Raw genomic sequence first — 14,379 nt, forward strand, 5'->3', positions numbered from 1 at the left:
CATGTATATAATACTTAAACATGTTTCTATCAATAATGATTGGGTGTCGGCCTGAAGAAAGCAAAGAAAACGAAAAGGAAATGTATGATACACAAATATCTTATTGAACAGTTAGGGAAGGAATTATAAACTCATTAAAATTTGCCAATTTATATTAGTGAAATAGTTATTTTAATATCATTACAAATATCATAACTTTTAATGGTTGTTTGATTTTCAGCTAGCTCTTTTTGAGTTTGACTACAATCGATTTAGATACTATAATATTCTCATAAAGATACCTTTTGTCTATCAGCTTTTGAAAGCACATCAAGTTATTTTGGGGGGCATTGGTGTTGTACAATGTACATGTATGTTGTTGGATTAGTTTTTTAGGTGTGTACAACATGTATCATTCATTTATGAAAATTTCGCCAAAATCTATTTCGCATAAACCAAAATAAAAGGAAGCAGAAGAAAGAAAACCAAAATCTATGCTGCACAATTTTCCTCAATTTATGGAGATTCTCACAGGCTGTCAAATATAATGACTTATTCTCCCTCAAAGACAGTACTATTTATCACCTGCTCAATCCTATGGGCATCTGATGTTACAACAGGTGTTTTGTTCTACCAATAACAAATCCACAAGCCTTGATAACAAGCCATACATGTACTGTACAATAGGCCAGTTTCGGCGGTTACATAATGCGCGGTTACTGTAACCAAGCCCGACAAGCTTTGTCAAATCGCCATTTTGAATCTGTGCATTGTGTATTAGACTGTCGGTTCTTGCCGTTAAATTGCATTCATATCTTTCTATCAAAACTGCATGTATATATATGAATTTCTGTTTTGGCCGGAAATATCTTCCGACTTGCCATTCATCAAGCTGAGTTTCAGGCAGCTGCAATATTTTCTAAGAAAAAGAGGAGTTTCGACTACGGTATACACCCGAGAAAAGACTCGTTAAATTAGCGTCCGCAGTAGCGGACTAGCCTGCCCGTAGCCCCTGACCTACGGGGTCCGTGTCACTCGGTAGACATGACTGTATGGGGAAATTACAACGGGCAGGATTTTCGTTAAGTGAACTAGTTACATACCTCCCTTAAGTTTGACGATATTCCTGACTTTGGACCTATGACGTATTCAATTATCTAGTAGAGAATATGGCGGACCATGCATTTATGATCGTCGAAACTGAAGGCTTTTAAGAGTTTTGAAGACTTTCGATTGATATTTCCCGATGGCCATAGATTATGTGGCCTGGAGAAGCTCGAGTACAATCCCCCCTCTACATGTAGTTAGCTCTCGGCAGCTCATGATAGCGACTTGTGACTAGATTATACAGGTCAAACCGACGCAAAAAGACAGAACATACATGTACCAACTTGAACAAAAAGAAAAAATATATAAATAATAAACAAATAAAAAGTAGAAGTCTAGACTAGATCTAATAAATGTAATAACAATTTTATTTTTAAACGTTTTTTTTTTTAAATAACAATAATTTCTTCTTGAAGGTCCGGCATAATTGCAGTTTAATACTATTAACTTTTATTTTATGAAAATCAAACTTAATTCCTAATCTTATTCTAAAGTCTAAACATAAAATTATTCATCATCCTGATTCTTCTTCCTTGCCATCATAAGGTTTTTTATTATTACTTTTATTATTCCCTTTTTCCATTGCTCTATCATTCTTTTTCCTTGTTCATTGTTTTTCTTCATTTTTTCCGTTCAAAATTATTTGTTTATCATTATTCATCATTCTTATTCTAGCTCTCTGTCATCGGACGATATTATTCTATAAATATTATTTTAATGATTATTACCTTTATTGTCATTATTTCTCGTTGCTTTTGTTAATAATATTGATTCTGCGGTCAGTGCTTCCTTCTCGTTAGCCGTTTCTTGTCCGCCTTGAAATAGTCCGTATCGAGGCGTTTCACAAACATTTTTTAATCCGTAAAATTGCATTTCATTTTGAAAATGTGAATCGCGCCTACACGAACACGAACACGCGGTACGCGTGCACGCTTCTGCAAGCAGAGGTGACTGTGTGTGCGAACGCCGAGTGGAAAATAGTTCATCACTTCTTTCATTTCTACGTCCAAATTTGTACTCAGATTCAAGCTAAGGTAAATGCAAAATTGAATGGAAATTACCGATATCGGCTAGCTTATATTTTGGTGCTTCGCTTTCTGTTTCATCACTGGCTTTCAAGCCAATGTCGCTTGTATCATCGACCTCGTTTTTTTCTTCTTTTTGAGGGGGTATCGTGCGCTGCCTGTACCGGGGACTTGGCCGAACAGGTTTAGCTGCACGATGTGAATCGCTAGTTCTGTACCAGCAATGCTTTTCTATTATTCTTGCCTAAGACTCAGCGATTTTAAGATCAAATGTATGAAGAACAAAATCACATCTCAAAGATATTTAGTATTCAAGTTTGAAACTGCCTCCTTTTTCTTCTCTCTCTCTCTCTCTCAAAATAGCGAAAACAAACGATACAATCACACCTAGCGAACACAGTCGGTATGCACGCAAAGTGTAGTCTGCTACGCACCGCGAGTTCTGCTTGTCCGACCCTCCGATTACGTAATGCGATTTAAAGGTCTCTGAATACATTACGAAACTGGCCTATTGTACTTGGATGAGGGCCAAAATCCATGAAAACATTTGTGTGTGCAGAATGATGAAGGTGCAAAGTCTGTGTCAATTGTGTTGAGCACAAGAATCGTCGATTAGGATCGTGGGTAATAATTAATGAATTAAATGTATATCTTCCAAGTATGCAGCATACTCTTCCACTTTTTTGTACCCTCTACAATTAAAATGGTTCAACCCAATTTTTTTCTCCATGTTTCCAGTGAACATGATGTCTGCATATATGTGAGGAACAATTACAGTAAGTGAACAGATACCTTTAGACTGCCTAGGGATCTGTACTACAATTTTGAGGACAGAATGAATTGTTTGGATGGCGAGAAGACAACATTTGAAGTATACCGGTAAATTATTGTAATATTTATTCTTATCACAGCTATTTACTTTTATAAATGCGATGCAGATTGGATTCAAAATCATTTACATAAGTGTATTTTGCTACATGTAAATATGATTTTTATTTCTTTAAAACTTTGATCAGAATAATCTTATTTCCAAAATTTTGCATAAATAATGTGACATCTAAATAAATTTCTTCATATTTTAGTCTATATAAAACAACAGAGTACATTTTCTAAACAAAAAAAGAACAGATTTTTAGTCTGATACATGGCATTAAAAAAAGAAGAAACCCAGTTGACTTTATTAAATTAATGAAAAGAGACTATATATACTGGCAATGAAATTAAAATCATATTAAATAATAATTCATATTATGTACACACACAATCTTTTCCTTTGATACCCTGGTTTAGTTTTTAGAGTCATGCATTATTAAAAACCATTGTCTTTGAAATTTTGGGCTGAACTCCATATTGTAGTTGGTTCACTCCATTGTAGAATAAGCAGGCATGATCTTGAGGAGATGGAATTTGTCATACAGCCTGGGTGATCATCTGATAAAATTCTCACCATATTTGATATTTTTAAAGTGATCTGCGGCAGATCCTGCAGATCACCTCTTGATTTCATCAAAATCTTTCTTCTTTATTTAATTATTTCAGTAAGTTTTTTGTGGTAAGATTTTCTCAAACATGCACCATCCAACAATTTTTCTTAGTCAGGAATAGAAACCATGACGTCATGTAGGCGCCCCCCCCCCCCCCCCCCCCCCCCCCCCCCCCCCCCCCCCCCCCCCCCCCCCCGCTTGATCTTGGCCATGGAGTAATGACAAAACCACAAACTTGGCATAAACTGTAGTGTGTAGATACTGTCAAATTTTTGCCGGTAAAGCGTAGTTGCCTTTGAAAAATCACTGAAACATCGCGGTCAGGCTCCGGTTTGGCATTTTGGAGTGTGTTTGGATGTAAATGGCCCTGATAATGCATCTTGCAAAGAATCAGCCCATGAATTATCGCTACATATTGACATGTTAATGTATTTAATAACAAATCTGCATTGTTTACAATATCCATGTTCCGGTATAGGCCTAGAGGTCTACAGAGAATTTTTAATTTTGGTTGCATGCAGCAAAGTGGTATTTTACACTCCACTGTATCTGTTCACACTCCTATAAAATCATGCAAGTTATGGCACACAAAATGTATTTCTCATGGATGGCTTCTACACCACCCCATACCTGCCAACCTGAGACAAGAGAAATTAGGAGTAAATTTTTCTGGATGGACTACGACTAGGTCGCGAACCACCGAAGGATTGGGGTAGTACTAGTAGCCCGTAGTAGCCCCACACATAAACAATTTTTGTATTCTTTCTTATACTTCTGATTATGAACAGCACGAGTCTTACCCATGTTGTCCTTCAAAAATGGAGAAATCAACGAAGAAGAAGAATGTAGTAGTAGTAATCCAAAATAAATCCGAGGAAGTCAGGTAAATAACAAGCTTCCACGATCGCAGTCATCGCACAAGCATTGAAGAAAACACGCCAATGTATACAGTGTTTATGCACGGTGTATCAACTGCACATGTAATATAAATACACCTGGGCTATACGCATGCAGTTACTATGCAACAACGCTGCATGTAGTGTATTAGTACAACGTCCGCACACACTTTATCGATATAGCTTGCGCACGTGCTTCCATGTACTAGTACATGCAGTACATGGATAATGACTGCGGAACCAACGAACTCAAACCAAACTTACTTGGATTTCGATGTGCGGAACTAACGATCACGTTCAGGCTGCGCTGTGTATATCTTCTATGAGCGCGAGCGCGGATGTCGGCGTGATCTGGTTATCAGTGCTGTGTTATGCTTTAGTCTTATGCAACAGTCGTTTGTTTTAAAAAATATAAAAAATAAATTAAAATTTTTTTTTTTTTTAAATTTAATTTTTTTTTAAAAATCGGAGTTTTGAGGCATGCACTCGGAGTTTGGAGTTGGTATGAAAAAAGCGGAGGAACTCCGCCTATATCGGGGTGGTTGGCAGGTATGCCACCCCCCCCCCAAGTCCATTTAGGGTTAAAGGTAATACAAAGTTTTGGGAAATTTTGAAAATTGGGTGGATAGTGAATCTTTACAATTTGTATATACTTGAATGCCCCTGTGGATGTATTGTAAGCACTAGAAAATTAAGCCCCTAAAACACTTATGCTTTCAGTGAAAAAAATACACGGGGGCTCAGGGCGAATTAGCCCCCGAAATGCCCAAAAGAGCCCCTGAAAATCAGAAAAGAGCCCCCATAAATTTGCATAGAGTTCAATGCAAAACAAGTTTAAGAATGTTATATTCATGCGGGCAAGCTTGAAAAGTAGCCCCCGAAAAATAAATATTAATTTTTTCCCTGTATGCTTTCGAGAAAAAACTGAATATACAAATTTACGGTGCTCCCGGTGAATTTTGATAAATTTCAAATAGCACCTACAGCCGTAAAATAGTAGCTGCGACCATCAAAATTTCAGAATATGTAGATGTGATATATAATTTCCAAACGGGAATAGTTAATTGGTCGATTTTGTTCAAGAAACACTGTTTTTATAGCTTAATTAATATTTTGACCTTGAGAGGGAGCTATACAACATAACAATTTAATTATTTACAATTTCATAACTCTAGACTCGATTTCAACCGCGACAACAATCACTGAATATTGTAGGATCGCATATGCTTCCAATATGTTCATTTGAACCAAATTCATGACCCCTTACCAAAACTTTGTATTACCATTAAGGTATAAGCTAAACCATGATAAGATTTGATTTATACTGATCGACATACAGTTGTGACGAGCAACCAAGCTTTGTTGACAAAGATATCCCTCAACATATTGCGTTTTACAAGGGATTGAATCGGCTGGAATTCTGCTTAGAATTTTGAAGGCAATGGTGTTCAGAAACCTAATCAAGATATTATCAGATGAATTATTCTTTCAGATATATGTTTCATGGTGTTAAAGGTATAAACCAGTTCTGGTCTTGTGAAAGAAACGTTGTGGAATCGATCAGAAAAGGTTAATCATCTAGCATAATAGCATATAAGTATTGGTGTGTACTGCAAGGTTCTGGAATCATCAAAATGATAAGAAGTTTGGCCCAGTCTTGGTAAAGTTACAATCACTGTACACAGAAAGATGTATATGGGACTGTGCGATATCTATCCAGTCTGGATAGATATACTGAATATATCAATTAGTAGGCGGTTTCCCGGCAAAATTTGTATCGATCATCACGTATTAGACAAAACATATTCTTTCACAAGATTGGAAATAAGAGCTTCCATTTCATTTTTTGAGAGGGGGGGGGGGGGGAGGTTTCCAAAACTGGTCTTTACCTGTAAGCATAATATATTATGTATTGAGAGAAAAAAATTCAAAGATGGGTTATCTTCTTTAATTGCTCAACAGGCTTGCAGCTCGAAGATCAAACTGAAACAGCAGAGAATATCAAAGTGAGGATATTACTAGCTTGAAACAGAGCAACCCATCACATTCAACCATCTACTGTACATGTACAGTTACTCACTGTGGATGCTGCTTACCGGAAATACAGTAAGAACATAGTTGGGAAGTCAACTGGAAGTCACTGTGATAAACGTGGATAGGCTTACAGCAAGTCAGCTCATTAATGTACCTGTACCATGCACTGAAGACACCCTACGCAGAAGCGGATTTACTACTTTGAACATACAGTTAATACTTGGACCTCAACAGAGAAATAATCTTGCAAATAAAAGGAGTTTGCATCTTCCTTCGATACATTTTCCCTCTTAATTTTCCAAATCTGTACAAAAATTTAATGTTATTCTAGTCTTAAGAAGCAATAAGTCAAAATGGTTTTCCAGTCATTCTTATATTCATTGCATTTGCCATGTGTAACATGTGTAAATCTGAAGATGTTTTGAAGACTGTTATTGAAGGGAATGAGGTACAACTTAATTTTCCATATCCATGTAACAGTACAAGAGTTACCTTACAGTTTGGAATGAGAGCCCCTTTTTACACTTTGGCAGATACAGAATCTATCTTTTTACCACCTCTGCGAATACACAGATTCACTTTCAAGAATAGAAGTGAACATGATCATTGTTCACTACATGTCAGAATCAGCCCTGTAAAGAGAACTGATGCAGGAACGTACATTTTCTTTGCCTATAGAGAGGCTGGTACATATGAAAGTGCATTTAAAAGAATTGGTTTGGATGTTGATTTTCTGCCTGGTAAAGCATCATGTACACTGAATAAAGAGAACATAGTTGGGAATTGGGTAGCCCTGAATTGTATGGCTCCAGTTGGGAGTTTATCAGGTCAAATTGATTGCTATCAAAATGGGGAAAGAATGCCACCAATTACATCCCCTACTGAAACCAACAGACATTTGAAGCAAAGCATACTTGTAAAGAAAAATTACCCTGTATTTTGTTGTACTTCTACCTGGGAGCACACTAAAGATAGGTGTGATTGTAATGATTTCCAATGGGACCCTGCCAATGACAAAAACCTGAGCTCAGTCATAGATCCATGTGGTCCAACCACATCGCTGCATGATATAATAGAAACCAGTGAGACTGCTTCCAATTCCTCAAACCCAGTATCCACAGCCAGATCCACAGCAGCAACAACTATCAAGATCAATTATTCTAATGGTTCAGTGATGTGGAAATATGCTGTTTCGATACTTAGTTCTATTGTCATAATTGGTTCAGTCATTCTTGGGATTGGAGCAATGCTCAGATCAAGAAAATTAAAAGAGATATCCCTCACATATAAATGTAAATTCACATCGACACAGAATCAAAGTGTATATGCCTTTTACGAACCTGTACCCAATAAACTTGTACACAATGGCATGCTCGGCTGGCTTTCAAAATACAAAATACATGAACCGACAAATTCAGAATTTTCAAAGTGAGGTTATGGCGCAAGGAAACTCTGACTTTGGAGGTAAATATACATTGTATATTGAACATTGAATGCAATATGTACATGTACATGTACGTAAAATTAATTTTGGGTATTTGCCTTTAATATACAGTGTATATCATGGCATGCACAGTCTAATTCACTTTTTGTGAGCGTTTTCTGTGCAAAAAAGTTCATTATATTGTTCGCTCGTGCACATATTAACCGTTGCAAAGGGAGAATGGTACACATAACAGCTACGGTAGTCCCTTTTTTGTGTTATTTGCATCGCGAAATGGACATTTTTTAAAACCCAGAAACACACAAACAAAAAAATACCTGGAGAGTCTTCTATTTTCCTTAAATTTTTGCCAAGAAATGTTTTTTTTTAGCTCTTACCCTGTTTTAGAATTTAAAGTCATTTAAAGTTTTAAGACACTGTTGTTTAATTTGATTTTGTTCAGAAATGATATTTGTAGTCTTTTAAGATTTGTTGTTATTCAAAGTTACTGATAACTTTTAAGACATGTACTGTTGTTCCTGTTTCTTTGCTTTTGTTAAGAAATTATTCATGTAGCTTTTATGTTTTAGAATTTGAAGTGTTTGAAAAAATATTAACATAATTTTTAAATACCGGTATACCGGTAGTCATTTCACAACTAAAACAATATTGTAGCTTTTCCGAACTGTTCACTGTACATGTACTTGGGAGAAATGGAGAAATGCTATCATATTTCTCCAACTCTACAAGTAAGACGAATGTTTCACAGACGGGTGGTGTTCTATTAGATTATTGACATGATAGTAAATGTCACTCAAAGAATTACACCACCAAATAAAATAAATAGAAATGACCATAACAAGAAGATGTTTGTACCTTTTGCAAAAAATTATTATTACAAGAACTCGTTTTATGTAAGAACTGCCAACGATTGGAACATGCTACCAAGCAATTTAATAAATAGCCCAACTCTCTCAGATTTTACAACCTACCGGTATCTAAAATTCCATCTTCACATGTATAGGATATATTGTGTACAAAGTAATTACCGTACACAATTTCCTCTATTTCCTCTTTTTCTCTCTCATATTGTATTCATATAGTCAATTTTCCATTCATCTACTCATAATACATGTATGTCTGAAATAATACAACAGTGTACACCTTCATGCAATTTAATACTCAACTCTGATAATTTATTTGTATTAATTTGCTGTCACCACTTAAAAGTTTACATGTACACGTTATAGAATTATATGTTTTATTCATATTTACCTGCCTAACTATTCTATGTATTTTCATCTTGTTTTTATAATCATGTATCTTGTTATATATCTGATTATAATGATCATTTTTAACGGGGATGCAGCCCTGTTACAGGTTTTTCAAACCTTTTTGCTGCATCCCCAGACATATTTGGGTTTTACTGAATGTTTGAAATAAATACAATACAAAATACCATTTTTTGTTTCTATTATTATTTATGGACATTTCAATGCATCATCTTACACAAAAATTAAATTAAATTAAAAGGCAAGCACCTGGCAATTTAAACCAAATGCTGTACAATCGCTGCTAACAGCAGCATCTCAATTCAAGCAGCTGAGCAAGAAAATGTAAAAATACTGAATGGCTCATGACCGATAAGATGATAATTTCTTCAATGCTTGTTTTGTTTTGTAGAATAAAGAAAATGCCAACAATACTTTCTTCAATTCTTCTTTTGTTTTGTAGAATAAAGAAATTGCAAATGATACTTTCTTCAATGCTTTGTTTTGTAGAATAAAGGAAATGCCAATAATGCCTTCTTCAATGCTTGTTTTGTTTTGTAGAATAAAGAAGTTGCCAATAATGCTTTCTTCAATGCTTGTTTTGTTTTGTAGAATAAAGAAGTTGCCAATAATGCTTTCTTCAATGCTTGTTTTGTTTTGTAGAGTAAAGAAGTTGCCAACAATACTTTCATACTAGATTGAGCAAGAACGCCGAGAAAGCTACCTTTTTAAGGTACAAATAATGGAAGACACCTGGAATTACATTTTTCCGCCCGTTATTTCGTGACGCTTCTACCTGGGAGCACACTAAGGATAGGTGTGATTGTAATGATTTTCAATGGGACCTCGCTAAGGCTGTGCACAACAGTGTAATGAGGTACCCGAGTACACTCCCTGAAGCGAATACTTGAATATTATATTCGGACGCCATGTTTTTTTATATTTTTGTTGATTTTTTTTTGTTGTTGATTTTTTTAATTTTTTTTTGCCACCACCATACCACGGGAGCAGTATCCCAAGTCCATTTCCGAAAACTCATGCAATTTTACTTCGATTTGCAGTTGAAGGCGCCGATTTAATAATAATAATAACAGTAAACAATGCCGTTTTAAAAACCAAAGATGGCAGAATAATCCATTTTCCTCCGAGACCAAACAGAAATATGGACATTTGGTCCCAGTTTCTGAGTGGTGAGTTTGACAGTGATTGAGCTTGGAAACGTTTTTACCGATGGTACATGCTGGTGGCCGCCACTAGCTCGAGCTCCCTGGCACGGCTTAGCGTCGGCCTGGACAGTGCCAGGTGACCGGGATTTTTTTTTTTTTGCGGCCGAATTAATATTCGAGTACGAAAAATCGTACTCTAGTAGTTGTCAACAGTGTGGGTACTCGAGCATTTGACTACTCGTCGCAGCCCTAGACCTCGCCTATAACGTAAACCTTATCTCAAACTAAGACCCCATTCTCACTCACTTCCTAGACCGATCTAGGCTCTAGACTGATTTCCTATAGGAACTCAGTGTTATATTGCTTTGGCTTGTAATGTTATGAACCAGAGCAATATAACACTGAGTTCCCATAGGAAATATATTTATTCAGATGGTCATATCTCAGCCAATACTTAACCTATTCAATTGGTTTTCGACATTGGGACATTATTTTTGATGCTCTTTCGAAAAATGAAGAAAAAAATTGAGTAATTCCAAAAATAGATTTTTGATGACGCCACACTTCACCACTCTATACTACCATAGACGTAATACGGTGTGAGTCAAAAAAAAGTTTACACGTAGAAACTTGCTAATTATTTTAAAAATCAGTAACAGTAATTTTGTATACATGTACATCTTATGAAAGAGTGTTTTATCCCAAATCATTTGGTATCATTTTTGTGTGGTATGTGTTCACGCTTGGATGAACAGGAGGCAATGTTTGCAAGAGTGCAAAAATTGACTTGCGCCAAATTTGCTTTTGTAATGTTTAAATAAAACAATTGGGATTTGGGTATTACAGGTGTAAATCGGTTTTTGCAGATCCAAATAACATCCCTAACAAAATAACCGGTAATCATGCCACACATATCACATATGTATCGAATATCAACGAACATTTGTGCGCGCGCGTGTGTGCGTGTGTGACTTTGCTTCTGCAAAAAGCATATGCAATGCATTTCATCTGATACATTCAATTCATTCTCTCACTCCGCTAATCCCAACATAATACACGCTGTAGGCATCATGCACTTTAGCGCAAGTCGATTTTTGCACTCTCGTGAACAATGCCTCCTGTTCATCCAAGCATGAACACATGCCACACAAAAATGATACCAAATGATTTGAGATAAAACACTCTTTCATAAGATGTATAATTATTTACTGTTCATAGATGATTTCTTAAATAATTAGCAATTTTCTAGGGGTAAACTTTTTTTGGACTCGCACAGTATAGCATACGGTTTCTAATTGTGATATAAAACCGAGTTGAGTTGAGTTGGGTTTGAAGTTTATTATCCAAACAAATGGGACCAGAAAATAGCATTTAATGCTAATCGCGTCTGGTACCACTAACACACACCAAAAAGTATCACAGGAATGAATGAGAATGTAATGAATAAATATGAATAACAATTGAATACATAATAAGCTACAAGCTATTCTACATCTAGGATAAAACATGTTGTGATTAAATACAAAGCTTTGGTATTTTACACTAAATAAAAGATAAAGAATTATGTAACATAATATTTGCTATCAAGTATCAACAAATATATTGGTCTTACAGAATACAGTATGTTTAAGAGATTATTCATGCAAATTTGCGAGTTTCTATCTTGAAAAATACAGACTTTGTATCCCTTGAAAGTGAAAAATAGCTCTAAAATTGGGATTTGACAATAATTTTTTAAAATTTCAATACTTCAAACTTATTTTATGTTAACAACTGATGATATGTTGGCTCCGTCGGTAGAGCGTCCGCCTCACAACCGGGAGGTCGTAGGTTTGAAGTTCGAACCCCGGCCGCGTCATGCCAAAAGACGTTAAAAGACGGGAGTTGCTGCTACCTTGTTTGGCGTTCAACAATAAGGGATAGAGCAACGTCGATCTGGCGCTGCTCAGGGCTGCCGGGCTCACGATCAATTGGGCATAAAGAATTACCATTTTCGGTTTAACTTAATAAAATTTGGAGTGGACTTTAAAAGAGATTATTAATTATTGTTATTATTATACTATAAGGTATTAAAGGTAATACAAAGTTTTGGTAAATTTTGAAAATTGGCTGGATAGTGATTCTTTTCAATTTGTATATATTTGGATGCCCCTGTGGATGTATTATAAGCACCAGAAAATTTAGCCCCTAAAACACTTCTGCTTTCAAGAAAATTTGAATTAAAAAATTTACTGGTGCTCCCGGTAAATTTTGATAAATTTCAAATAGCGCCTACTGCCAAACAATGGTAGCTGCGACCATGAAAATCTCAGAATATGTAGTTGTGGTATATAATTTCCAAATGGGAATAGCCAATCGGTCGATTCTAGTCAAGAAACATTATTTTATAGCTAAATTGATATCTTGACCTTGAGAGGGAGCTATACAACATGAACAGCTTATTATTTACAATTTCATCACTTTAGACTCGATTTCAACAGCGACAACGGTTATTGAATATTGAAGGATCACATATGCTTCCAATATGTTAATTTGAACCAAATTCATGACCCCATACCAAAACTTTGTATTACCTTTAAAATTATACATTTTAAAAACTGGGAACTACAGAAGTGCAATGCCTAATATTCTATACATACAACATGTACTGTATGTCACATCACTGGTGTTACAGACTTTAAACACTGTTAAAGCTAAAGACCAGTTATGGTCATGCAATTGCATATAGTGAAAGAAATGTTGTGAAATCGATCAGAAAAGGTTGATCATCTAGCATAGATGTACTGCAAGGTTCTGGAATCATCAAAATTATAAGAAATTTGGCCAAATCTTCATGAAGTTAAAAGCACTGTACACAGAAAGATGAATATGGGACTACACACACGTGCATGACACGTGCATTTGTATCTCTCAACAGTATAAAAATATACTAATTTACCAAATATATCAATTAGTAGGCGGTTTCCCGTCAAAATGTTTATCGTCATGTAATATTCAAAACATGTTCTTAATTTCACATGATTGGTAATAAGAGCTTCCATTTCATTTTTTGAAATTGGGGCGTTTCCAATACTGGTCTTTACCTTTAACATCATAATTTTCCTCAAGTTAATTGCTTTTCTTTAGGTTTTATTAATAAACTGTATTAATTTATTGCAGAAAAATACTTTCTTTAACATTTATGGAAAAATAATAATCCATGTTTCATTTTCTTTAATATACCGGTATACATGTACACAGTACATTTTTTTTTTTTTTTTGGGGGGGGGGGGGGGGGGGGGTCAAGCATTTGAAAAATAATCGTACATGTACATGTACATGTTCAATAGTACATGTCAAGGTAATTCAACAAATGAAAGGAAAAATAAATTAATTAATTAATTTTGGAGAGACTTCAACTCACTTTCATTTTCATGCTTATTGCTACCACAAATACACTGTACATGTACTGTAGGTAATCCCTTTCTCCTAATTTGGAAATTTGGCGGATTTACAGACATTTTTAACAAACTGTACAATGTACTTTTTTATGTATGTTTTACAAGTTAATCTTAATATAGGATACTGATTATTGATTTGTATATAGGCCTACTGGAAGCCTTTGTGCTCATCAATTGTACATGTACATACACAGTATGCAACCAATGACTGTGTCTTCTAGCATGCAAGCCTATTTCATAAAATTGCTAGATAAATTGTTATCATTAAGCGTAAATGCCAATCCAAATTTTGAACAATGGCAGAAGTAATCCTTTCTACACAGATTAAATACTACTAGTGCCTTATTTCTTTTCATATTTTCAGATAAAAATCCATATTCCCCATCAATTTTAATAAAAATGTTTTAATTTGGTTGATTTGATCAACTATATATAGATGTAGAGGGCGCCCTTGTCTGTTGTGCAAGAAACATGATTTCTGACTAAACTCTTCGTAGTTTTACCCAAATCTTGCTGGAGAGAAGTTCAAGTGTATCAAACAGTGAGTAGAATTG

The sequence above is a fragment of the Strongylocentrotus purpuratus genome, unplaced genomic scaffold, assembly GCF_000002235.5.
Source record: "Strongylocentrotus purpuratus isolate Spur 01 unplaced genomic scaffold, Spur_5.0 spur5_scaffold_14, whole genome shotgun sequence".
Taxonomy (NCBI): Eukaryota; Metazoa; Echinodermata; class Echinoidea; order Camarodonta; family Strongylocentrotidae; genus Strongylocentrotus; species Strongylocentrotus purpuratus.